Genomic DNA, 25,510 nt, shown 5'->3' on the forward strand with positions numbered 1-25,510 from the left:
AAAAAAAGCGACTAGTCTTCGGCCCCGGCGAGGCCTCTCGGTTTCTTCGAGCGGCTCGTTCGCCCGAAACGCGGACACTCGCTCGGCGGCGAATCGGCCGCGACTGAGCGACGGACGGCCGTCCGGGCAATTTATCGCTTCTCGGCCTATTGGCTAAGATCAAAGTGTAGCATTCGTGCTGCACGGCGGTCTTGCAGGTGTTTCATTGCACAGCCCCCCGAAACACCCGCGTGGCAGGCGAGCGGTCACATCCGGGCCCGCACTAGGGATTCCCACCCGGGGTGCCGGCCAGGCCAGAGCATTCAAATGCTCCACGAGTCCTTGGAAGTTTCGGTGGTCGTTGTACCTCGGACATTCGTGATGACCTGGCAAGGTAAATTACCGCCCTGCAATAAATTCCAGGGGTTGACAACCCTTGGGGGGCTGACCTTGGCGAAAAGCCAATATCGTCGAGGTCAGCCCCACTCCATGTCATAAAACAGGAGTATCTGTTCTAATCAGTTTAATATCTGATTCGCGGCGCATCGCGCCGCTACGATATTAATCTGATTTTTGGAACGAGATGGAGCGCGGAAGCTTGCTTCGGCTCCGTCACGGGTTGTCTCGGTATCGCAGTACCTCCGAGCACGGCCCACTCCCCTCGTCGGGAGGCACGAAACGAAAGATAAACTGAACCTACCTATTAGCCTACCTACCCGCCTACCTACCTACCTACCTACCTACCTACCTACCCACCTACCGGAAAAAAATTTTTGGCCGCGGGGCGGCGCTTTAAATTAACGCGCTTAGCGCGTAAATTCTTCCCGAAATCGCGAAAAAAACGACGCGGAGCGCGAGGGCGACCGCTCCGGTTTTAACTCGGCGAAAAGCGTGAAAGCGAGGCGCCGGCGACGACGCGGGCGCCTCGTCGACGTCCGTTAGCCGCGCCGACTAGCGCTCGCCGCGACCGAGCGCCCGTTTCGCGCGCGTTCGCTTTCGACTAAGCGCTCAGCCGTCGCTCCGAAACTTTCGTCGCCGCCGCTCTTCCGCCCTCGCCTTCTTTCCCCGGTCACGCCAGCCTTTCGCCTACGTTTATATTTCTATAGACGTTGGGTGTTGGGTGTTGGGGTGTTGGGGTGTTCGGGGTGTTCGGGGTGTTCGGGGTGTTCGGGGTGTTCGGGGTGTTCGGGGTGTTCGGGGTGAGCGGGTGGCGAGCGGACAGACGAGAGACCGCAAAGGTTTCGTTCGGGGCGGAAATCGCCCGAGACGAACCGACCCGTTCTATCTACGCACGTCTTTAGTAGTCGAAAACTACGAATAATGAAAACTTTTATCTACAGATATTTATATATATATATATATATATAAGAAATAGCCTTAACGAACGGTGGGGAGGGGGAGGGCGAAGGGGGACGACTTCGAAATAAAGACTAAGACGAATAGCCTCCTCGCTACTCTACCCGCGACGAGATTAGAAGCGTTATGTACGTAACTAGCTAGGAGAAACGAAAAGGCTAGCGCGCGAATAAAGAAGACTTTCAAGTACATCTACGCGTATAAGCTTAACGAAGAGAGGGAGACGACTTCGAAAGAGAAAGGCCGCTAAGAATAGCTTCGGTACTACCTACGACGAGATTAGAAGCGTTATTACGTAACTAGCTAGGAGAAGCGAATAGGTCACTCTCGGCGAATGCCGAAATCCTTTAATTACATCTATACCCTAAATAGACTAAAGGCGAACCTAACACTTTTTTCAAATACGCTGATGGGAGTTTAAAAGTTGGCGCTTTCGCGCCAGTTACCGAACGGGACGAGCGAGAGACCGACTCCGAACTAGTCGAGGTAGGCCGGACCGCTTCGGCGAGACGGGCGGACCGGAAAAAAAGCGACTAGTCTTCGGCCCCGGCGAGGCCTCTCGGTTTCTTCGAGCGGCTCGTTCGCCCGAAACGCGGACACTCGCTCGGCGGCGAATCGGCCGCGACTGAGCGACGGACGGCCGTCCGGGCAATTTATCGCTTCTCGGCCTATTGGCTAAGATCAAAGTGTAGCATTCGTGCTGCACGGCGGTCTTGCAGGTGTTTCATTGCACAGCCCCCCGAAACACCCGCGTGGCAGGCGAGCGGTCACATCCGGGCCCGCACTAGGGATTCCCACCCGGGGTGCCGGCCAGGCCAGAGCATTCAAATGCTCCACGAGTCCTTGGAAGTTTCGGTGGTCGTTGTACCTCGGACATTCGTGATGACCTGGCAAGGTAAATTACCGCCCTGCAATAAATTCCAGGGGTTGACAACCCTTGGGGGGCTGACCTTGGCGAAAAGCCAATATCGTCGAGGTCAGCCCCACTCCATGTCATAAAACAGGAGTATCTGTTCTAATCAGTTTAATATCTGATTCGCGGCGCATCGCGCCGCTACGATATTAATCTGATTTTTGGAACGAGATGGAGCGCGGAAGCTTGCTTCGGCTCCGTCACGGGTTGTCTCGGTATCGCAGTACCTCCGAGCACGGCCCACTCCCCTCGTCGGGAGGCACGAAACGAAAGATAAACTGAACCTACCTATTAGCCTACCTACCCGCCTACCTACCTACCTACCTACCTACCTACCTACCTACCCACCTACCGGAAAAAAATTTTTGGCCGCGGGGCGGCGCTTTAAATTAACGCGCTTAGCGCGTAAATTCTTCCCGAAATCGCGAAAAAAACGACGCGGAGCGCGAGGGCGACCGCTCCGGTTTTAACTCAGCGAAAAGCGTGAAAGCGAGGCGCCGGCGACGACGCGGGCGCCTCGTCGACGTCCGTTAGCCGCGCCGACTAGCGCTCGCCGCGACCGAGCGCCCGTTTCGCGCGCGTTCGCTTTCGACTAAGCGCTCAGCCGTCGCTCCGAAACTTTCGTCGCCGCCGCTCTTCCGCCCTCGCCTTCTTTCCCCGGTCACGCCAGCCTTTCGCCTACGTTTATATTTCTATAGACGTTGGGTGTTGGGTGTTGGGGTGTTCGGGGTGTTCGGGGTGTTCGGGGTGTTCGGGGTGTTCGGGGTGAGCGGGTGGCGAGCGGACAGACGAGAGACCGCAAAGGTTTCGTTCGGGGCGGAAATCGCCCGAGACGAACCGACCCGTTCTATCTACGCACGTCTTTAGTAGTCGAAAACTACGAATAATGAAAACTTTTATCTACAGATATTTATATATATATATATATATAAGAAATAGCCTTAACGAACGGTGGGGAGGGGGAGGGCGAGGGGGGACGACTTCGAAATAAAGACTAAGACGAATAGCCTCCTCGCTACTCTACCCGCGACGAGATTAGAAGCGTTATGTACGTAACTAGCTAGGAGAAACGAAAAGGCTAGCGCGCGAATAAAGAAGACTTTCAAGTACATCTACGCGTATAAGCTTAACGAAGAGAGGGAGACGACTTCGAAAGAGAAAGGCCGCTAAGAATAGCTTCGGTACTACCTACGACGAGATTAGAAGCGTTATTACGTAACTAGCTAGGAGAAGCGAATAGGTCACTCTCGGCGAATGCCGAAATCCTTTAATTACATCTATACCCTAAATAGACTAAAGGCGAACCTAACACTTTTTTCAAATACGCTGATGGGAGTTTAAAAGTTGGCGCTTTCGCGCCAGTTACCGAACGGGACGAGCGAGAGACCGACTCCGAACTAGTCGAGGTAGGCCGGACCGCTTCGGCGAGACGGGCGGACCGGAAAAAAAGCGACTAGTCTTCGGCCCCGGCGAGGCCTCTCGGTTTCTTCGAGCGGCTCGTTCGCCCGAAACGCGGACACTCGCTCGGCGGCGAATCGGCCGCGACTGAGCGACGGACGGCCGTCCGGGCAATTTATCGCTTCTCGGCCTATTGGCTAAGATCAAAGTGTAGCATTCGTGCTGCACGGCGGTCTTGCAGGTGTTTCATTGCACAGCCCCCCGAAACACCCGCGTGGCAGGCGAGCGGTCACATCCGGGCCCGCACTAGGGATTCCCACCCGGGGTGCCGGCCAGGCCAGAGCATTCAAATGCTCCACGAGTCCTTGGAAGTTTCGGTGGTCGTTGTACCTCGGACATTCGTGATGACCTGGCAAGGTAAATTACCGCCCTGCAATAAATTCCAGGGGTTGACAACCCTTGGGGGGCTGACCTTGGCGAAAAGCCAATATCGTCGAGGTCAGCCCCACTCCATGTCATAAAACAGGAGTATCTGTTCTAATCAGTTTAATATCTGATTCGCGGCGCATCGCGCCGCTACGATATTAATCTGATTTTTGGAACGAGATGGAGCGCGGAAGCTTGCTTCGGCTCCGTCACGGGTTGTCTCGGTATCGCAGTACCTCCGAGCACGGCCCACTCCCCTCGTCGGGAGGCACGAAACGAAAGATAAACTGAACCTACCTATTAGCCTACCTACCCGCCTACCTACCTACCTACCTACCTACCTACCCACCTACCGGAAAAAAATTTTTGGCCGCGGGGCGGCGCTTTAAATTAACGCGCTTAGCGCGTAAATTCTTCCCGAAATCGCGAAAAAAACGACGCGGAGCGCGAGGGCGACCGCTCCGGTTTTAACTCGGCGAAAAGCGTGAAAGCGAGGCGCCGGCGACGACGCGGGCGCCTCGTCGACGTCCGTTAGCCGCGCCGACTAGCGCTCGCCGCGACCGAGCGCCCGTTTCGCGCGCGTTCGCTTTCGACTAAGCGCTCAGCCGTCGCTCCGAAACTTTCGTCGCCGCCGCTCTTCCGCCCTCGCCTTCTTTCCCCGGTCACGCCAGCCTTTCGCCTACGTTTATATTTCTATAGACGTTGGGTGTTGGGTGTTGGGGTGTTGGGGTGTTGGGGTGTTCGGGGTGTTCGGGGTGTTCGGGGTGTTCGGGGTGTTCGGGGTGTTCGGGGTGTTCGGGGTGAGCGGGTGGCGAGCGGACAGACGAGAGACCGCAAAGGTTTCGTTCGGGGCGGAAATCGCCCGAGACGAACCGACCCGTTCTATCTACGCACGTCTTTAGTAGTCGAAAACTACGAATAATGAAAACTTTTATCTACAGATATTTATATATATATATATATATATAAGAAATAGCCTTAACGAACGGTGGGGAGGGGGAGGGCGAGGGGGGACGACTTCGAAATAAAGACTAAGACGAATAGCCTCCTCGCTACTCTACCCGCGACGAGATTAGAAGCGTTATGTACGTAACTAGCTAGGAGAAACGAAAAGGCTAGCGCGCGAATAAAGAAGACTTTCAAGTACATCTACGCGTATAAGCTTAACGAAGAGAGGGAGACGACTTCGAAAGAGAAAGGCCGCTAAGAATAGCTTCGGTACTACCTACGACGAGATTAGAAGCGTTATTACGTAACTAGCTAGGAGAAGCGAATAGGTCACTCTCGGCGAATGCCGAAATCCTTTAATTACATCTATACCCTAAATAGACTAAAGGCGAACCTAACACTTTTTTCAAATACGCTGATGGGAGTTTAAAAGTTGGCGCTTTCGCGCCAGTTACCGAACGGGACGAGCGAGAGACCGACTCCGAACTAGTCGAGGTAGGCCGGACCGCTTCGGCGAGACGGGCGGACCGGAAAAAAAGCGACTAGTCTTCGGCCCCGGCGAGGCCTCTCGGTTTCTTCGAGCGGCTCGTTCGCCCGAAACGCGGACACTCGCTCGGCGGCGAATCGGCCGCGACTGAGCGACGGACGGCCGTCCGGGCAATTTATCGCTTCTCGGCCTATTGGCTAAGATCAAAGTGTAGCATTCGTGCTGCACGGCGGTCTTGCAGGTGTTTCATTGCACAGCCCCCCGAAACACCCGCGTGGCAGGCGAGCGGTCACATCCGGGCCCGCACTAGGGATTCCCACCCGGGGTGCCGGCCAGGCCAGAGCATTCAAATGCTCCACGAGTCCTTGGAAGTTTCGGTGGTCGTTGTACCTCGGACATTCGTGATGACCTGGCAAGGTAAATTACCGCCCTGCAATAAATTCCAGGGGTTGACAACCCTTGGGGGGCTGACCTTGGCGAAAAGCCAATATCGTCGAGGTCAGCCCCACTCCATGTCATAAAACAGGAGTATCTGTTCTAATCAGTTTAATATCTGATTCGCGGCGCATCGCGCCGCTACGATATTAATCTGATTTTTGGAACGAGATGGAGCGCGGAAGCTTGCTTCGGCTCCGTCACGGGTTGTCTCGGTATCGCAGTACCTCCGAGCACGGCCCACTCCCCTCGTCGGGAGGCACGAAACGAAAGATAAACTGAACCTACCTATTAGCCTACCTACCCGCCTACCTACCTACCTACCTACCTACCTACCCACCTACCGGAAAAAAATTTTTGGCCGCGGGGCGGCGCTTTAAATTAACGCGCTTAGCGCGTAAATTCTTCCCGAAATCGCGAAAAAAACGACGCGGAGCGCGAGGGCGACCGCTCCGGTTTTAACTCGGCGAAAAGCGTGAAAGCGAGGCGCCGGCGACGACGCGGGCGCCTCGTCGACGTCCGTTAGCCGCGCCGACTAGCGCTCGCCGCGACCGAGCGCCCGTTTCGCGCGCGTTCGCTTTCGACTAAGCGCTCAGCCGTCGCTCCGAAACTTTCGTCGCCGCCGCTCTTCCGCCCTCGCCTTCTTTCCCCGGTCACGCCAGCCTTTCGCCTACGTTTATATTTCTATAGACGTTGGGTGTTGGGTGTTGGGGTGTTCGGGGTGTTCGGGGTGTTCGGGGTGTTCGGGGTGAGCGGATGGCGAGCGGACAGACGAGAGACCGCAAAGGTTTCGTTCGGGGCGGAAATCGCCCGAGACGAACCGACCCGTTCTATCTACGCACGTCTTTAGTAGTCGAAAACTACGAATAATGAAAACTTTTATCTACAGATATTTATATATATATATATATATATATATAAGAAATAGCCTTAACGAACGGTGGGGAGGGGGAGGGCGAGGGGGGACGACTTCGAAATAAAGACTAAGACGAATAGCCTCCTCGCTACTCTACCCGCGACGAGATTAGAAGCGTTATGTACGTAACTAGCTAGGAGAAACGAAAAGGCTAGCGCGCGAATAAAGAAGACTTTCAAGTACATCTACGCGTATAAGCTTAACGAAGAGAGGGAGACGACTTCGAAAGAGAAAGGCCGCTAAGAATAGCTTCGGTACTACCTACGACGAGATTAGAAGCGTTATTACGTAACTAGCTAGGAGAAGCGAATAGGTCACTCTCGGCGAATGCCGAAATCCTTTAATTACATCTATACCCTAAATAGACTAAAGGCGAACCTAACACTTTTTTCAAGTACGCTGATGGGAGTTTAAAAGTTGGCGCTTTCGCGCCAGTTACCGAACGGGACGAGCGAGAGACCGACTCCGAACTAGTCGAGGTAGGCCGGACCGCTTCGGCGAGACGGGCGGACCGGAAAAAAAGCGACTAGTCTTCGGCCCCGGCGAGGCCTCTCGGTTTCTTCGTGCGGCTCGTTCGCCCGAAACGCGGACACTCGCTCGGCGGCGAATCGGCCGCGACTGAGCGACGGACGGCCGTCCGGGCAATTTATCGCTTTTCGGCCTATTGGCTAAGATTTCTACGCGCTTACCACTGGACTACACCACTTGGAGCAATACAGGATACTCTTGGACAAGTACAGAGCTAGAGGAGCTGCTGCTGCTGCTACCGAGACTCTTCACCAGGGGAGACAAAGCTCGATTTGGACACAGACCGGAAAAGTTTCACGACTAAAGGCACAGACTCAGATTTTGGATACAGCTCGGCACGCCAGCCTGCCCACTCGCTTGTAGTGAGGCAGGCCAGGTATTTATCACTCTTCACCCCTCTCGCCTCCTCTTCACTCTCGCTTTCACAACTCTTCTTAGCCTCTTTTCCTTTTCTTAACTTCACTCTTTCCTACTACATCTCGCGCCCTTTTCCTACACTCTTACACTTACACCCCACTTAAATCCTCCCTTTCGCACTCCTTTTACCTAACTTACGCCTCTTCCCCGCCTCCGCTACTCTTTTTACCTTTGCTTTCTCCACCTTGTCACTTCTTAGAAAGTAGCTTTTAAGTTATTTTCACCCTCACCCCACCATGGTTTGCTTGACGGCAACCATACAGTCAGGGTATGCGGAAGACATAAAGGCTTTCTTCCACGAACTAAAGAAGATCACAGAACTTGAAACAATCAAGGCCGTTATTCGACTGCCGAAAGGAGTCGAAATAACATTCCAAACGGAAAAAGACCTAAGAAATTTCATCGCGAATGCGCCAGAAGATTGGAACGTCAAGTCAGAAGTTTCTTGAGAAATTCTCATCACGACCAGCCCGAGTTACGGCGAAGGCCATTGCTTAATAGCAGATTCCACGCTGTGGACGTTTTTGACGAAATACGGCGACGTTAAGAAAGGAAGGAGACTGTACTTCAAGGATTTTCCTAACATCGAAAACGGAGTAAGACAATTTGTGATTGTACCGAAGGAGGATGCAAAAATACCGGGAATGGTAAATTTTGGGAGAACAGGTTTTAGACTCGCCTATCGTGGACAACAAAAAACGTGCCATCGATGCCAATCCACTTCCCACGAAGTAAAACAGTGTACGGTTAAGATTTGCTTCCGGTGCCAACAAATCGGTCATGAAAAAGCGGACTGCAACAGTAAATTAGTTTGTACAATTTGCAAAGAAGAGGGGCACGGTTACGCCAGATGCCCAACGTCGTGGGCAAATAAAGTGCGTTTAGATAAAAGCTGGTCGAAGGCTACGATCATCGAACAACAACCGGAGAGTTTAGACATCGGTACGGACAATGCAGAAGAGCACACCGAGGAAGATATAAAGATGGAGAGCACGCCGACGCCAGTCGAAGAAAGAAGCCAAAACGATTCCAGCCGCCAACTAGTCATTGACCTGGAAAGAAGTCAAGTTACTTTATCGGAAATTGAAAATTCAGACTCGAGCGAACTCACTACCGATAGTGAAGATATAGACAAACAACCAGGAACCGACCCCAGGCAAACTTTTAGGAAAAGCGCTGTGACAGAGAGAACGAAGAAGTTTAAAACTAGCAACCGCGACAAAGGAAATAAGTCTAAGAAGAAGAGAAAATTCTAAACAACGACATAATGGATAAAAAACTAAACTTGGCAACCATAAACGTCAACGGCATGGCGGAGAGAAACAAAAGAGCGCATGTTTTAAATGAGCTGAGAAAAGAGAAATTTGATGTAATTTTCGTGCAGGAAACGCACTGTCACTCAATACCGGAATGGGAAGGCCGAACTATACTCAGCTACGGCTCAAATAGATCGGCCGGATGTGGATTTTTAGTGGGAAAACAACAGGAAGCACGGATCATATTGCAGCGAACCGATGAAGAAGGACACTTTTGCGTTATCGACATAGATATACGGAAGAGGCCGGTAAGATTAATCAACATCTACGCACCGAACGAACCTCATCGACGGAAAGATTTTTTTGAACAGGAAGTGGCAGAACTTTTTGACACCGACCACCCCATCATTTTAGCAGGCGACTTCAACTGCGTAGAATCGCGCGCCTTAGACACGCTCAATCACTCGAATCTATCGAGGTGCGAAATGGGAGTGACAGCCTTGAAGGAACTATGCAAGAACGCGGGCATCACCGACATATGGCGTTTTAACAACCCTACAAAAAAAATGTATACGTGGACAAATAAAAACGGTAGCCAAGCCAGCAGACTCGACCGAGTCTACCTGAACAGCTCGTACGAGACGACTTACAGTGTCGACTATTTCCCCTTCTCCGATCACGCTCTGGTCAAACTAGAGGTCGAGCTGCCCGATTGCCCTCGCGAGGTTCAAGGAGCGAGACCAACTTGGAAGATGAACACTTCAGTGTTAGAGACCGAAAAATACCGTGAAGCTATCGGGGAGCTCATTAAGAACACCCGCACCTTAAAAGATCTGTTCGAGACCAGAGGCGAGTGGTGGGACGACTTCAAAGCTCGTGTAAAGAAAGAAACTATAAAGTTTTGTTGTGAAAAGAACAAGGAAGAACGAAGGAAAGAGGAAGAGCTACAAGAAGAGCTAAGGTCTCTTAACCAGGAGACGCGAAACCACCACTCGCAAAGAATAGCGGACATAAAATATGAGCTTAAATCCATGAGCGAAAAGAAAGCGAGGGGACTAGCGATAAGAGCGAGAGTAGACCGAGAACTGCTGGACGAAAAGTGTACGCAGTACTTTTTCACCCGAATAAAGGAACGGCGAACTAAAAATGCGGTCACTAAAATAAGAAATCATAAGGGGCAAGTAGTGGAAAAAAATCAGGAAATTTTGGAGACGTTTCGTAAATACTATCAGAGCTTGTACGCGAGATACGAAGGGCAAGACGAATTACAAGATCTACTGACGGAAAAGATAAGCGCTACACCGGAGACACCCCTCCTGGGCCCGGAAGAAATAACCTTTAATGAAGAAAATTTGAAAAAAGTCTTGTCAAACACGAAAAACAACAAATCGCCTGGCCCAGACGGAATACCAGCCGAATTTTACAAGACGTTTAGTGCCGAACTAGCTGACGACGTTCTGGAAGTTTTCAACGAAATAGCGAACAAAGGTGTACTACCCGAATCAGCGAGAGAAGCAACGACGATTTTGATACAAAAAGCCGGAGACTCGCTGGATGTAGCCAATCAGAGACCGATTTCCCTCCTCAACAACGACATAAAAATATTTGCCAAGTACATAAATGACTTCTTCCTTTCGGACATACTAGATAAAGTGATCAGCCCGGAGCAGCTATGCGGGGTGAAAGGAAGATCGATCCAGGATGGACTAACACTGATCCGAGACTGTATACAGTACAGCCAGAGTAGAAACACGCCCGGCTATCTAGTATCGCTAGACCAAAGGAAGGCATTTGACAAAGTGAATCGCGCCTTTTTATTCAAAACCATGCGAAAGATGGGAATAAGAGAAAACGTGGTGTCCATGATTTCGACCTTGTACACGGGAATAAAAACAAGAATACAAGTCAACGGGTTCCTTTCCGACCCTGTATACATAGAGAGAGGAGTTCGACAGGGTTGCCCGCTCTCTCCCTCCCTCTACATCATTTACGCACAGACCTTTATCAACCGCTTCCTCAAGGGGGGGTTGAAAGGAATCATCCTGCCAAACAGCACGGTACTAAAAGCCTCAGCTTATGCGGACGACCTTCTTTTATTCTGTAGAGACAAGAAAGATACAGACGAAGTTTTCAGGTTTTTTCAGCGGGTAACAACAGCGACAGGAAGCGATTTGAATAAAGGAAAGACAAAGATTCTCCCACTGGGCGGCAACGAAAACATCGACTACGCCGTGGACACTCTTAAAATTTGCGGGGCTCTGTTCGCCACAAGGAATTACAACGAGGTAGTAAAGATCAACGAAGACGGAATGATAAAGAACATGAAAGAAAAAGTGGAAAAACTCGAAAGACTAAACCTTTCTCTGCCGGGAAAGGTTTTACTCGTAAACACGACTATCGCGCCGCTGATATACCACGTAGGGTCAGTCTTCCTGCCGAGTGAAGCTTTCTTCAAGACGATCGAAAAACAAATTTTCTCATTTCTGTGGAAAAACGGTAGGGAGGCGGTCTCACGAACAAAAGTAAGCGCGCCGAAAGAGAGCGGAGGATTAGGACTAGAAAAAACCAGACAAAAATGCGAAGCACTATACTTAAAGCACAATCTGCTAAGACCCACGAAAAAAGAATTTTCACACCAACGCGCAGGACTTTTTAGATTCTTTTTCGGCTTCCAGGCCCGCCTCTTATACCACGACTCATACAAGGTTTCAGACGCCCATAGTTTCCAGCTCTCAGGGGCCTACAAAAGGCTACAATCGATCCTACTCAAAGTTAAAAAGAAACTCGCCGAACTGGGGCCTTTCATGCCGTCGGTTAAGCAGATCTACGAATGGTTACAGGGAAGCGCACCGCTATTGAGTTTGAAGGTAACAGGGTTGAATGACCCGACAGAAGAGAAAAGACGGAAAATATTCGGAGTATGGAAGAACGCGGCGATAGGGAGCAAAGCTAAGTGTTTTATGTGGAGGATGGCGATGGGCGGCCTGAAGACAGGAAGCTTCGTTAAAAAGTACAACATACCCGGGATGAAAACCCTTTGTACTTTCTGCGGTAAAGAGCTCGAGACCGACTTTCATATATTCTGCAGATGCAAGAGACTCGAATTTATACGAAAAGACCTGAAGCACTTCGCGGCAAGTTTAGAAGCAGACATAGGAGAAGAGGAAGTCTTTCTTTGCACCGGAGTGGTGGAGAGAGCCGAAAGTTGGCACGTGACAGTTGGCATCTTCTCAGCGGTGGCGGAGGTGTACGGACTGTTGTGGCAGTGTAGAAATGATTTTCTGTTTCAGGGGAGAGAGGCGAACGTGGACAGGCTGGCATCAGTCACCGCGTTCGCCTTGAGAAGAAGAAGAGAAGAACTGCCAGACAACGTAGGAGAAGAGGAGATAGGCAAGGAGAAGGCTGCCTAAGTCACGTGCCAATGACGGAAGTAGCAGAAAGGTATGTCTCGCTTAATAAGAGTTTTTCATTAAAAACACGACGGGCAGGCGAGGTTGCGTGTGGGTGTAGTCTGTCCGAGAGAGGAAGGTTCGGCCGGTGTGAAATTCACATGAGCCGGTGGGTCTTCCTCTCTGAAACCCTGTCGCTTCGGCGAAAGGGGTTTGAAGAGTGAACGTTTAAAATTAATTTTAAAAAACCCGTTTTGAGACTTAGTTTAGATTAGGACACCGTTTTGATAATAGATTAGTTTAGTAGGATTCTATTTTTTTAGATTACTTTTTCACTCTTCAAACAGGAGTATCTGTTCTAATCAGTTTAATATCTGATTCGCGGCGCATCGCGCCGCTACGATATTAATCTGATTTTTGGAACGAGATGGAGCGCGGAAGCTTGCTTCGGCTCCGTCACGGGTTGTCTCGGTATCGCAGTACCTCCGAGCACGGCCCACTCCCCTCGTCGGGAGGCACGAAACGAAAGATAAACTGAACCTACCTATTAGCCTACCTACCCGCCTACCTACCTACCTACCTACCTACCTACCTACCCACCTACCGGAAAAAAATTTTTGGCCGCGGGGCGGCGCTTTAAATTAACGCGCTTAGCGCGTAAACTCTTCCCGAAATCGCGAAAAAAACGACGCGGAGCGCGAGGGCGACCGCTCCGGTTTTAACTCGGCGAAAAGCGTGAAAGCGAGGCGCCGGCGACGACGCGGGCGCCTCGTCGACGTCCGTTAGCCGCGCCGACTAGCGCTCGCCGCGACCGAGCGCCCGTTTCGCGCGCGTTCGCTTTCGACTAAGCGCTCAGCCGTCGCTCCGAAACTTTCGTCGCCGCCGCTCTTCCGCCCTCGCCTTCTTTCCCCGGTCACGCCAGCCTTTCGCCTACGTTTATATTTCTATAGACGTTGGGTGTTGGGTGTTGGGGTGTTCGGGGTGTTCGGGGTGTTCGGGGTGTTCGGGGTGAGCGGGTGGCGAGCGGACAGACGAGAGACCGCAAAGGTTTCGTTCGGGGCGGAAATCGCCCGAGACGAACCGACCCGTTCTATCTACGCACGTCTTTAGTAGTCGAAAACTACGAATAATGAAAACTTTTATCTACAGATATTTATATATATATATATATATATATATATATAAGAAATAGCCTTAACGAACGGTGGGGAGGGGGAGGGCGAGGGGGGACGACTTCGAAATAAAGACTAAGACGAATAGCCTCCTCGCTACTCTACCCGCGACGAGATTAGAAGCGTTATGTACGTAACTAGCTAGGAGAAACGAAAAGGCTAGCGCGCGAATAAAGAAGACTTTCAAGTACATCTACGCGTATAAGCTTAACGAAGAGAGGGAGACGACTTCGAAAGAGAAAGGCCGCTAAGAATAGCTTCGGTACTACCTACGACGAGATTAGAAGCGTTATTACGTAACTAGCTAGGAGAAGCGAATAGGTCACTCTCGGCGAATGCCGAAATCCTTTAATTACATCTATACCCTAAATAGACTAAAGGCGAACCTAACACTTTTTTCAAATACGCTGATGGGAGTTTAAAAGTTGGCGCTTTCGCGCCAGTTACCGAACGGGACGAGCGAGAGACCGACTCCGAACTAGTCGAGGTAGGCCGGACCGCTTCGGCGAGACGGGCGGACCGGAAAAAAAGCGACTAGTCTTCGGCCCCGGCGAGGCCTCTCGGTTTCTTCGAGCGGCTCGTTCGCCCGAAACGCGGACACTCGCTCGGCGGCGAATCGGCCGCGACTGAGCGACGGACGGCCGTCCGGGCAATTTATCGCTTCTCGGCCTATTGGCAAAGATAAAGACGGAACGCTGATCACGTTGAAGTACACCTTACTCTCTGGACAGGACACCTCTGGACACTTCTTCTTCAAGACTGCTTCTTGGAGGAGACGATTACAACTAGAAACGGATTTGGACCACCAACCTCTCACGGAACTGACTTGCACCTGGAATTTCTGCTCGGCTCACCAGCCTGCCCACTCTTACTAGTGCGGCAGGCCAGGTATCTACTTTTCTTTTCTTTTTTTCAACTTTTGGCCTTTTTTTTCACTTTGGCACTTGTTTCGGCTAACTTTCTTTTTTGCTTAAATCTCACCTTTTGCAAAAACCTAATTGGGAACAATGGTGTGCCTGACAGCCACCATTCAAGAAGGAGTTTCTGATGAACTCAAAACTTTTTTCTCAGAAATTAAAAAGTTTACGGTTATTTCGGATATTAGATCCGTAGTACCCTTGCCCAAGGGTAAAGAAATCACTTTCTTAAGTGAAAAAGCATTGAGAGACTTTCTCGAAAAAGCTCCTAAAAGTTGGAATATTAAATCTGAACTAAATTCTGACATTCTGATAACAATAAGCCCGAGCCACGGCGAGGGCCATAGTTTGGTAGCTGATTCAGCTTTATGCGTCATTTTTAAAAAATATGGCGAAGTCAAAAAGGGGCGGAGACTTTTTTTTAAAGAGTACCCCACCATAGAAAATGGAGTGAGACAGATAGTCATCACTCCAAAAGAGGGTATTAGAATTCCCGGTTCAATAAATTTTGGTAAAGCAGGTTTCAGGGTCACATACAGGGGCCAACAAAAGGCTTGCCATAGATGCAACTCTTTAACACATGAGGTAAAGAATTGCACAACAAAAAAATGTTTCCGATGCCAACAGCTCGGGCACGAAAGAGCCGAGTGCACCAGCGCCCTAATTTGTACGGTTTGCGGTGAAGACGGACATACCTTTGCCCGTTGTCCCAGCTCTTGGGCACTTAAAGTGCAATTTTCAAAAAAATGGTCAGCATCGTCTTCAAAAGAACCAGAAAAACAGCCCACCAAGGACTCCGAGAGCCAACCAACCGCTGCCAGCCAAGAGGAACAGGTTAAGACCGAAAGCATGTGCATCGATGAAACCGTGACCGAATCATCTGAAGAACCTCTGGTGGTTGACACTAAAGAAGACAGAGGAGAACAAGGCTCACAAGACCTTTTTGACTCCTCAAGCGATTCGCTAACAGACGAAGACATTTCTCTCGACCCCAGTAATAGCAGACCTTCCTTTTCCACATCTGACTCGTGGAGGTCCACTTTAGGATCTTACCACCCGAAGAGAGGAGGAGTGGCTAAGAGGGGGAGGAAGGACTGAATGTAACTCCCTTCTCTTCTTGTCCTCTCTCCGACCCCTTGCCTTTTTTATTTTCATGGGTTGCCCTTTTTTTTCTTCCCTTTTTTTTCACTTCCCACCCCTTTTTTTGTCATTTATTTTTCTTTTCCTCCTCCCCATCCCCCGCCCACTTTTCTTTACCCAATCCCTGCCTTTCTTACGGACCTTTTCCTCCCCAACAATGGATACACCACAACTACACTGCGTCACAGTCAATGTGAATGGAGTAGCTAAGTATGCGAAACGAAACCTAGTTGTTTCGGAATTACGCAGAATCAAAGCAGATATTTTTTTTCTACAAGAAACCCACTGTAGAAACATTTCAGAGTGGGATGGCCCCTCCTTTTTCAGTTTTTTTTCCAACAGGTCCGCTGGATGCGGTTTTCTTTTTAGACCAGGACTAAATTTCACCACCCTGGCTCGCCGGTCAGACAGTGAGGGGAGGTACTGCGTTGTCGACATCAACCTGAGCGGACATAAGTTCCGTTTAGTAAACTTGTATGCCCCCAATGAGCCGCACAGGCGCAAGTCCTTTTTTGAGCAGGTTGTCCCGGAGCTTCTCGATTCCAGTTTTCACATTATACTAGCGGGTGACTTCAACTGCGTCGAATCGCGAGAGTTGGACACCCGAAACCACTCCCCTTTCTCCCAGTGCGAGGTGGGCGCCCATCCCCTACAGAATTTATGTGAGAGCGTCGGTATGGTCGACATCTGGAGAAAACTAAACCCCAACAAAAAATCCTTCACTTGGTCCAACCGAAATGGTGAACAGGCTAGTAGACTAGACAGGGTCTATGCAAATCCTGCGCTGGTGGACAGCTGCAATATCACCCTTTTTCCCTTTTCTGACCACTCTGTAGTAGAATTTTTTATTGAAACACCCGACTCTTCCCCCATCCCTGGAGGGACAAGACCCCCTCGGAGGCTGAACACTTCTGTTCTCGAGTGTGAAAATTACAAAGAGATCATCACCAAACTTATCACTGATACGCGCACACTTAAGCTTGCTTTCCCGACAGTGAGTGAGTGGTGGGATGAGCTCAAACGGCGTGTCAAACACGAAACCATCAAGTTCTGCAGCCGGAGGAGGCGAATAGAAAGGGAGAGGGAGCATACGCTCAGGGAAGAACTAGAAAATCTAGAGCCTGCCGCCGACCAAGGGAGAGGTTCGGAAATTAGAGGGGAGTTGGTGTTTTTGAGCGAGAGCAAGGCGAGAGGCCTGGCGATTAGGGCCAGGGTCGACGCTGAACTTTTCGATGAAAAGTGCACAAGTTTCTTTTTTTCCAGAATCAGAGAGCGCAGGGGGAAGAATGCGGTGGAAAGGGTGAGGGAGCATTTGGGGACAGTCGTTGAGGGGCCTCTGGAGGTGTCACGAGCCTTCCAGGGGTTCTACCAGCGACTGCACACAAAGAAAGACAACGACCCCCTTTTACAAGATTTCATTTTACGGGAAACGACACCACCCGAAGGGACCCTCTATGGCCCAGAAGAAATTTCATTTCACCAAGAAGACCTTGAGAAGGTTTTGAGAAACACTCGAACCAACAGGTCCCCTGGACCAGACGGCCTGCCGGCAGAGTTTTACAAGACCTTTTTTTCCGAACTCTGTGAAGACCTTTTGGATGTTTTTCGAGATATCAGAACAACAGGAGTTTTGCCACAGTCTATGAGGGAAGCGACTACAGTCTTAATTAAAAAGGCTGGCGACATTCTAGACATGGCAAACCAAAGGCCAATCTCACTTTTGAATAGTGACCTAAAACTCTTTTCAAAATACATCAATGAAATTTTTTTGACGGATGCACTCCAGCGGGTGGTGAGCCCAGAGCAGCTCTGTGGAGTGAAGGGGAGGTCGATGCAAGATGGGCTGGTGCTTGTCCGGGACTGCGTCCAGTACAGCCAAGAACGGAGAGTGTCGGGCTATCTTGTATCCCTTGACCAAAAGAAGGCTTTTGATATGGTGGACCATGATTTCCTTTTTAAATCCATGCGAAAAATGGGCTTTCGAGACGGCATAGTGGAACTCATCAAAATTCTTTATTCCAACATTTCCACTAAAATACAGATAAATGGCATTCTTTCAGAGCCGGTAAGGATCGAAAGAGGAGTGCGACAAGGCTGTCCGCTTTCCCCCTCTCTTTACATTTTGTACGCCCAAACTTTTCTAAATTATTTTCGCCAGGGAGGAATGGAGGGTATCCCCCTACCAAACCACACTATGTTGAAAGTCTCCGCATACGCGGACGACCTCCTTTTTTTTTGCAGGGACAAAGGGGATGTGACCAAAGTTTTTGATTTTTTTGAGAAAGTGAGGGAGGCCACAGGCAGCACGCTTAACATGGGGAAAACTTCGATACTTTCCCTGTTTCGCAGTGAACACATGGAGCATTTGGTGAGCTGCCTTAGGGTTTACGGTGTTCTTTTTACTAGCGGGCACTACAAGGAATCACTAAGAGCAAACGAAAGTGTCATGAACACAAAAGTGGCAGGGAAAATCGAGAAACTTTCTCGCCTTAACCTGTCACTCCCAGGGAAAGTACTTCTTGCGAATACTACCATTTTTCCCCTTCTTTATCATACCTGTTCAGTTTTTCTTCCTAGCAACCCTTTTTTCCAATCTATCGAAAGACAAATTTTTTCCTTTTTATGGAATGGTGGCAGGGAGGCCGTCGCGAGATCGCGAGTAGGCACGCCCAAAGAACTAGGAGGACTTGGCCTGGAAAGTATTCAGGCCAAGTGTCACGCTTTTTTCTTGACCCATAATTTTTTGAGACCCTCGAGTGAATCTTTTTCCCACCAGAGATCTGGGCTTTTCAGATTTTTTTTTGGCCTTCAAGGCAGACCACTGTCTCCTATCATATACAAAGTTTCTGAAGCACACAATGCCGAATTGTCCGGAGCCTACAGAACCTTACAGGAGCTGATAGAAAAGGTGAAGCTGAAAATGTTGGAGGTGATCCCATTAATCCCCTCAGTTCGCCAAGTTTATATATGGTTCAAAGGGGAACACCCCCTTCTCCAACTAAAACTCACGGGTTTGTCCATAAAAGAAACAGAAAGAAGAGGAATTTTTGAGGTTTGGTGTAGCTCACAGGTGGGGACCAAAGCAAAATGCTTCATGTGGAGGCTGGCGATGGGAGGCCTGAAAACCGGGGATTTTGTGCAAAAGTACAAAATCCCAGGAATAAGGACAGAGTGTCAGTTTTGCAGGAGAGAGCTCGAGACGGTCATTCATCTTTTTTGCAGATGTCCCAGACTGGCCTTTTTGCGGGACAAACTGTCACATTTCGCTGGTTCACTCGACGCTGAAACAGGGGAAAGTGAGCTATTTTTTTGCACCGGCATAGTTGCCAAAGCCCCAATTTTTTGTGCTAAAACGCACATTTTTTCTGCAGTGGCAGAGGTATATGGAATCCTGTGGCAGTGCAGGAATGACATCCTTTTTCGGAGGAGTGGGGAAGAAAGGCTGGTAAAGCTGGAAGCCCTCACGGACCACATTTTGAAGAGGCGGAGAGAAAACCTCCCAGAAAGATTGATAGATCTCGCCAGAGATCGCGAGCAAGTGGCAAGAGTAATGCAGCAATGAAGGCTGAAAAAGACTCAACTTTCTCTGCCGATTACCCTCATCCTTTTTGCCTTTTTGTTAAATTTTGTGAGGTCAACTTTACTACAGACCGCGAGGCACAAGTTTCCCTCTATATTTGCAAAGTTCTTTTTGTTTTCTTGGTTATTTTTTTACGGGCAGGCGAGGTTGCGTGTTGGTGTAGTCTGTCCGAGAGAGGAAGGTTCAACAGGCAACGTCTTCGAACCTTTCTCTCTGAAACCCCTCTGCTTCGGCGGAGGGGGTTTGAAGAGTGAACAATTAAAACACAAGTATATTCTTTTCACCTCTTTTCTGATGTATGAGTAGTTTTAGACCATTCGGTCCTTTTTGCTGACAAACTAGATTAATTTTCACTCTTCAAACAGGAGTATCTGTTCTAATCAGTTTAATATCTGATTCGCGGCGCATCGCGCCGCTACGATATTAATCTGATTTTTGGTACGAGATGGAGCGCGGAAGCTTGCTTCGGCTCCGTCACGGGTTGTCTCGGTATCGCAGTACCTCCGAGCACGGCCCACTCCCCTCGTCGGGAGGCACGAAATGAAAGATAAACTGAACCTACCTACTCGCCTACCTACCTACCTACCTACCCACGCACCTACTCACGCACCTACCTACCCACGCACCTACCGGAAAAAAATCTTTTGCCGCGAGGCGGCGCTTTAAATTAACGCGCTTAGCGCGTAAATTCTTCCCGAAATCGCGAAAGTTACGACGCGGAGCGCGAGGGCGAGGGCGACAGCTCCGATTTTAACTAGGCGAAAAGCGTGAAAGCGAGGCGCCGGCGACGACGCGGGTGCTTCTTCGACGCCCGTTAGCCGCGCCGACTAGCGTTCGCCGCGATCGAGCGCCCGTTTCGCGCGCGTTCGGTTTCGACTAAGCGCTCAGCCGTCGCTGCGAAACTTTCGTCGCCGCCTCCGCCCTCGCCCTCTTTCCCCGGTCACGCGCTCGCGCGGCGCCAGCCCTTCGCCTACGTTTATTTCTATAGACGTTGGTTGTTGGGTGTTGGGGTGAGCGGGTGGCGAGCGGACAGACGAGAGACCGCAAAGGTTTCGTTCGGGGCGGAAATCGCCCGAGACGAACCGACCCGTTCTATCTACGCGCTTCTTTAGTAGTCGAAAACTACGAATAACGAAAACTTTTATCTACATTTGTATATATATATAAGAAATAGCCTTAACGAACGGTGGGGAGGGGGAAGGCGAGAGGGGGACGACTTCGAAATAAAGACTAAGACGAATCGCCTCCTCGCTACTCTACCCGCGACGAGATTAGAAGCGTTATGTACGTAACTAGCTAGGAGAAACGAAAAGGCTAGCGCGCGAATAAAGAAGACTTTTAAGTACATCTACGCGTATAGGCTTAACGAAGAGGGGGAGACGACTTCGAAAGAGAAAGGCCGCTGAGAATAGCTTCGGTACTACCTACGACGAGATTAGAAGCGTTATTACGTAACTAGCTGGGAGAAGCGAATAGGCCGCACTCGGCGCGCGCGATTGCCGAAATCCTTAAATTACATCTATATCCTAAATAGAGTAAAGGCGAATCTAAAAGTTTTCTAAATACGCCGAAGGGAGTTTAAAAGTTGGCGCCTCGGCGCCAGTTACCGAACGGGACGAGCGAGAGACCGACTCCGAACTAGTCGGGGGAAGCCGGACCGCTCCGGCGAGACGGTCGGACCGGAAAAAAAGCGACTAGCCTTCGGCCCCGGCGAAGCCTCTCGGTTCTTCGAGCGGCTCGCTCGCCCGAAACGCGGACACTCGCTCGGCGGCGAACCGGCCGCGACTGAGCGACGGACGGCCGTCAGGGCAATTTATCGCTTCTCGGCCTATTGGCTAAGATCAAAGTGTAGTATCTGTTTTAATCAGTTTAATATCTGATTCGCGGCGCATCGCGCCGCTACGATATTAATCTGATTTTTGGAACGAGATGGAGCGCGGAAGCTTGCTTCGGCTCCGTCACGGGTTGTCTCGGTATCGCAGTACCTCCGAGCACGGCCCACTCCCCTCGTCGGGAGGCACGAAACGAAAGATAAACTGAACCTACCTACTCGCCTACCTACCTACCTACCTACCTACCCACGCACCTACTCACGCACCTACCTACCCACGCACCTACCGGAAAAAAATCTTTTGCCGCGAGGCGGCGCTTTAAATTAACGCGCTTAGCGCGTAAATTCTTCCCGAAATCGCGAAAGTTACGACGCGGAGCGCGAGGGCGACAGCTCCGATTTTAACTAGGCGAAAAGCGTGAGAGCGAGGCGCCGGCGACGACGCGGGCGCTTCTTCGACGCCCGTTAGCCGCGCCGACTAGCGTTCGCCGCGATCGAGCGCCCGTTTCGCGCGCGTTCGGTTTCGACTAAGCGCTCAGCCGTCGCTGCGAAACTTTCGTCGCCGCCTTCGCCCTCGCCCTCTTTCCCCGGTCACGCGCTCGCGCGGCGCCAGCCCTTCGCCTACGTTTATTTCTATAGACGTTGGTTGTTGGGTGTTGGGGTGAGCGGGTGGCGAGCGGACAGACGAGAGACCGCAAAGGTTTCGTTCGGGGCGGAAATCGCCCGAGACGAACCGACCCGTTCTATCTACGCGCTTCTTTAGTAGTCGAAAACTACGAATAACGAAAACTTTTATCTACATTTGTATATATATATAAGAAATAGCCTTAACGACCGGTGGGGAGGGGGAGGGCGAGGGGGGGACGACTTCGAAATAAAGACTAAGACGAATCGCCTCCTCGCTACTCTACCCGCGACGAGATTAGAAGCGTTATGTACGTAACTAGCTAGGAGAAACGAAAAGGCTAGCGCGCGAATAAAGAAGACTTTTAAGTACATCTACGCGTATAGGCTTAACGAAGAGGGGGAGACGACTTCGAAAGAGAAAGGCCGCTGAGAATAGCTTCGGTACTACCTACGACGAGATTAGAAGCGTTATTACGTAACTAGCTGGGAGAAGCGAATAGGCCGCACTCGGCGCGCGCGATTGCCGAAATCCTTAAATTACATCTATATCCTAAATAGAGTAAAGGCGAATCTAAAAGTTTTCTAAATACGCCGAAGGGAGTTTAAAAGTTGGCGCCTCGGCGCCAGTTACCGAACGGGACGAGCGAGAGACCGACTCCGAACTAGTCGGGGGAAGCCGGACCGCTCCGGCGAGACGGTCGGACCGGAAAAAAAGCGACTAGCCTTCGGCCCCGGCGAAGCCTCTCGGTTCTTCGAGCGGCTCGCTCGCCCGAAACGCGGACACTCGCTCGGCGGCGAACCGGCCGCGACTGAGCGACGGACGGCCGTCAGGGCAATTTATCGCTTCTCGGCCTATTGGCTAAGATCAAAGTGTAGTATCTGTTTTAATCAGTTTAATATCTGATTCGCGGCGCATCGCGCCGCTACGATATTAATCTGATTTTTGGAACGAGATGGAGCGCGGAAGCTTGCTTCGGCTCCGTCACGGGTTGTCTCGGTATCGCAGTACCTCCGAGCACGGCCCACTCCCCTCGTCGGGAGGCACGAAACGAAAGATAAACTGAACCTACCTACTCGCCTACCTACCTACCTACCTACCTACCCACGCACCTACTCACGCACCTACCTACCCACGCACCTACCGGAAAAAAATCTTTTGCCGCGAGGCGGCGCTTTAAATTAACGCGCTTAGCGCGTAAATTCTTCCCGAAATCGCGAAAGTTACGACGCGGAGCGCGAGGGCGACAGCTCCGATTTTAACTAGGCGAAAAGCGTGAGAGCGAGGCGCCGGCGACGACGCGGGCGCTTCTTCGACGCCCGTTAGCCGCGCCGACTAGCGTTCGCCGCGATCGAGCGCCCGTTTCGCGCGCGTTCGGTTTCGACTAAGCGCTCAGCCGTCGCTGCGAAACTTTCGTCGCCGCCTTCGCCCTCGCCCTCTTTCCCCGGTCACGCGCTCGCGCGGCGCCAGCCCTTCGCCTACGTTTATTTCTATAGACGTTGGTTGTTGGGTGTTGGGGTGAGCGGGTGGCGAGCGGACAGACGAGAGACCGCAAAGGTTTCGTTCGGGGCGGAAATCGCCCGAGACGAACCGACCCGTTCTATCTACGCGCTTCTTTAGTAGTCGAAAACTACGAATAACGAAATCTTTTATCTACATTTGTATATATATATAAGAAATAGCCTTAACGACCGGTGGGGAGGGGGAGGGCGAGGGGGGGACGACTTCGAAATAAAGACTAAGACGAATCGCCTCCTCGCTACTCTACCCGCGACGAGATTAGAAGCGTTATGTACGTAACTAGCTAGGAGAAACGAAAAGGCTAGCGCGCGAATAAAGAAGACTTTTAAGTACATCTACGCGTATAGGCTTAACGAAGAGGGGGAGACGACTTCGAAAGAGAAAGGCCGCTGAGAATAGCTTCGGTACTACCTACGACGAGATTAGAAGCGTTATTACGTAACTAGCTGGGAGAAGCGAATAGGCCGCACTCGGCGCGCGCGATTGCCGAAATCCTTAAATTACATCTATATCCTAAATAGAGTAAAGGCGAATCTAAAAGTTTTCTAAATACGCCGAAGGGAGTTTAAAAGTTGGCGCTTCGGCGCCAGTTACCGAACGGGACGAGCGAGAGACCGACTCCGAACTAGTCGGGGGAAGCCGGACCGCTCCGGCGAGACGGGCGGACCGGAAAAAAAGCGACTAGCCTTCGGCCCCGGCGAAGCCTCTCGGTTCTTCGAGCGGCTCGCTCGCCCGAAACGCGGAAACTCGCTCAGCGGCGAACCGGCCGCGACTGAGCGACGGACGGCCGTCAGGGCAATTTATCGCTTCTCGGCCTATTGGCTAAGATCAAAGTGTAGTATCTGTTCTAATCAGTTTAATATCTGATTCGCGGCGCATCGCGCCGCTACGATATTAATCTGATTTTTGGAACGAGATGGAGCGCGGAAGCTTGCTTCGGCTCCGTCACGGGTTGTCTCGGTATCGCAGTACCTCCGAGCATGGCCCACTCCCCTCGTCGGGAGGCACGAAACGAAAGATAAACTGAACCTACCTACTCGCCTACCTACCTACCTACCCACGCACCTACTCACGCACCTACCTACCCACGCACCTACCGGAAAAAAATCTTTTGCCGCGAGGCGGCGCTTTAAATTAACGCGCTTAGCGTGTAAATTCTTCCCGAAATCGCGAAAGTTACGACGCGGAGCGCGAGGGCGACAGCTCCGATTTTAACTAGGCGAAAAGTGTGAAAGCGAGGCGCCGGCGACGACGCGGGCGCTTCTTCGACGCCCGTTAGCCGCGCCGACTAGCGTTCGCCGCGATCGAGCGCCCGTTTCGCGCGCGTTCGGTTTCGACTAAGCGCTCAGCCGTCGCTGCGAAACTTTCGTCGCCGCCTCCGCCCTCGCCCTCTTTCCCCGGTCACGCGCTCGCGCGGCGCCAGCCCTTCGCCTACGTTTATTTCTATAGACGTTGGTTGTTGGGTGTTGGGGTGAGCGGGTGGCGAGCGGACAGACGAGAGACCGCAAAGGTTTCGTTCGAACCGACCCGTTCTATCTACGCGCTTCTTTAGTAGTCGAAAACTACGAATAAGAAAACTTTTATCTACATATATATATATATATATAAGAAATAGCCTTAACAAATGGTGGGGAGGGGAGAGGGGGGACGACTTCGAAATAGAGACTAAGACGAATTGCCTCCTCGCTACTCTACTCGCGACGAGATTAGAAGCGTTATTACGTAACTAGCTAGGAGAAACGAAAAGGCTAGCGCGCGAATAAAGAAGACTTTCAAGTACATCTACGCGTATGAGCTTAACGAAGAGAGGGAGACGACTTCGAAAGAGAAAGGCCGCTAAGAATAGCTTCGGTACTACCTACGACGAGATTAGAAGCGTTATTACGTAACTTGCTAGGAGAAGCACATTTAGTTATAAATAGCTAATAGGCCTAGCTAGGTGATCGACCAGCACTTTAACTTTTCAGTTTATTTTGTGCTTTATATAAGACAGTCTTCCTAGTCCTCACGGGAGGCTGCCAGAAGCTTTTCTTCTAAACCGTTTGTTTGATAATAGAACTTACTAAACACTAATAACCACTGCTGCGCAACTAATCTCAAGCTTTTAGACTACAGCAAGTACAGTACACATTGTCTTGGTTAGTTTGCGTTGATAAACCAGTTTTTACCTTTCTAGGGCTCAGAGTTATAGCACCTCACAATAATATCGCTTGTCCCTTCTTTCTTTAGCAGTTTCACTAAACTGCTCAGGTGGAAATTTCAGCCCACTTGTTGCA

The 25,510-nt window shown here is 50.8% G+C and overlaps 4 non-coding genes and 5 pseudogenes across 4 annotated transcripts; all 9 read left to right on the forward strand.

The window, feature by feature from the left end:
• The first annotated feature begins 463 nt into the window (after positions 1-463).
• LOC137402974 (U2 spliceosomal RNA) lies at positions 464-640 on the forward strand (annotated as a pseudogene).
• A 1,680-nt stretch (positions 641-2,320) lies between these two features.
• LOC137402975 (U2 spliceosomal RNA) lies at positions 2,321-2,497 on the forward strand (annotated as a pseudogene).
• A 1,656-nt stretch (positions 2,498-4,153) lies between these two features.
• Positions 4,154-4,330, forward strand: LOC137402976 (U2 spliceosomal RNA; annotated as a pseudogene).
• Positions 4,331-6,014: 1,684 nt separating this feature from the next.
• On the forward strand, positions 6,015-6,191 carry LOC137402977 (U2 spliceosomal RNA; annotated as a pseudogene).
• A 6,580-nt stretch (positions 6,192-12,771) lies between these two features.
• LOC137402915 (U2 spliceosomal RNA) lies at positions 12,772-12,953 on the forward strand (annotated as a pseudogene).
• Positions 12,954-19,591: 6,638 nt separating this feature from the next.
• Positions 19,592-19,780, forward strand: LOC137402918 (U2 spliceosomal RNA). Its single transcript, XR_010979533.1, has one exon. It is a non-coding gene; the product is annotated as a U2 spliceosomal RNA (small nuclear RNA).
• A 1,292-nt stretch (positions 19,781-21,072) lies between these two features.
• On the forward strand, positions 21,073-21,264 carry LOC137402910 (U2 spliceosomal RNA). Its single transcript, XR_010979526.1, has one exon. It is a non-coding gene; the product is annotated as a U2 spliceosomal RNA (small nuclear RNA).
• Positions 21,265-22,554: 1,290 nt separating this feature from the next.
• On the forward strand, positions 22,555-22,746 carry LOC137402911 (U2 spliceosomal RNA). The gene has a single exon (XR_010979527.1). It is a non-coding gene; the product is annotated as a U2 spliceosomal RNA (small nuclear RNA).
• Positions 22,747-24,036: 1,290 nt separating this feature from the next.
• Positions 24,037-24,228, forward strand: LOC137402909 (U2 spliceosomal RNA). The gene has a single exon (XR_010979525.1). It is a non-coding gene; the product is annotated as a U2 spliceosomal RNA (small nuclear RNA).
• Positions 24,229-25,510: the final 1,282 nt, after the last annotated feature.

This window comes from Watersipora subatra, chromosome 8 (assembly GCF_963576615.1).
Source record: "Watersipora subatra chromosome 8, tzWatSuba1.1, whole genome shotgun sequence".
Taxonomy (NCBI): Eukaryota; Metazoa; Bryozoa; class Gymnolaemata; order Cheilostomatida; family Watersiporidae; genus Watersipora; species Watersipora subatra.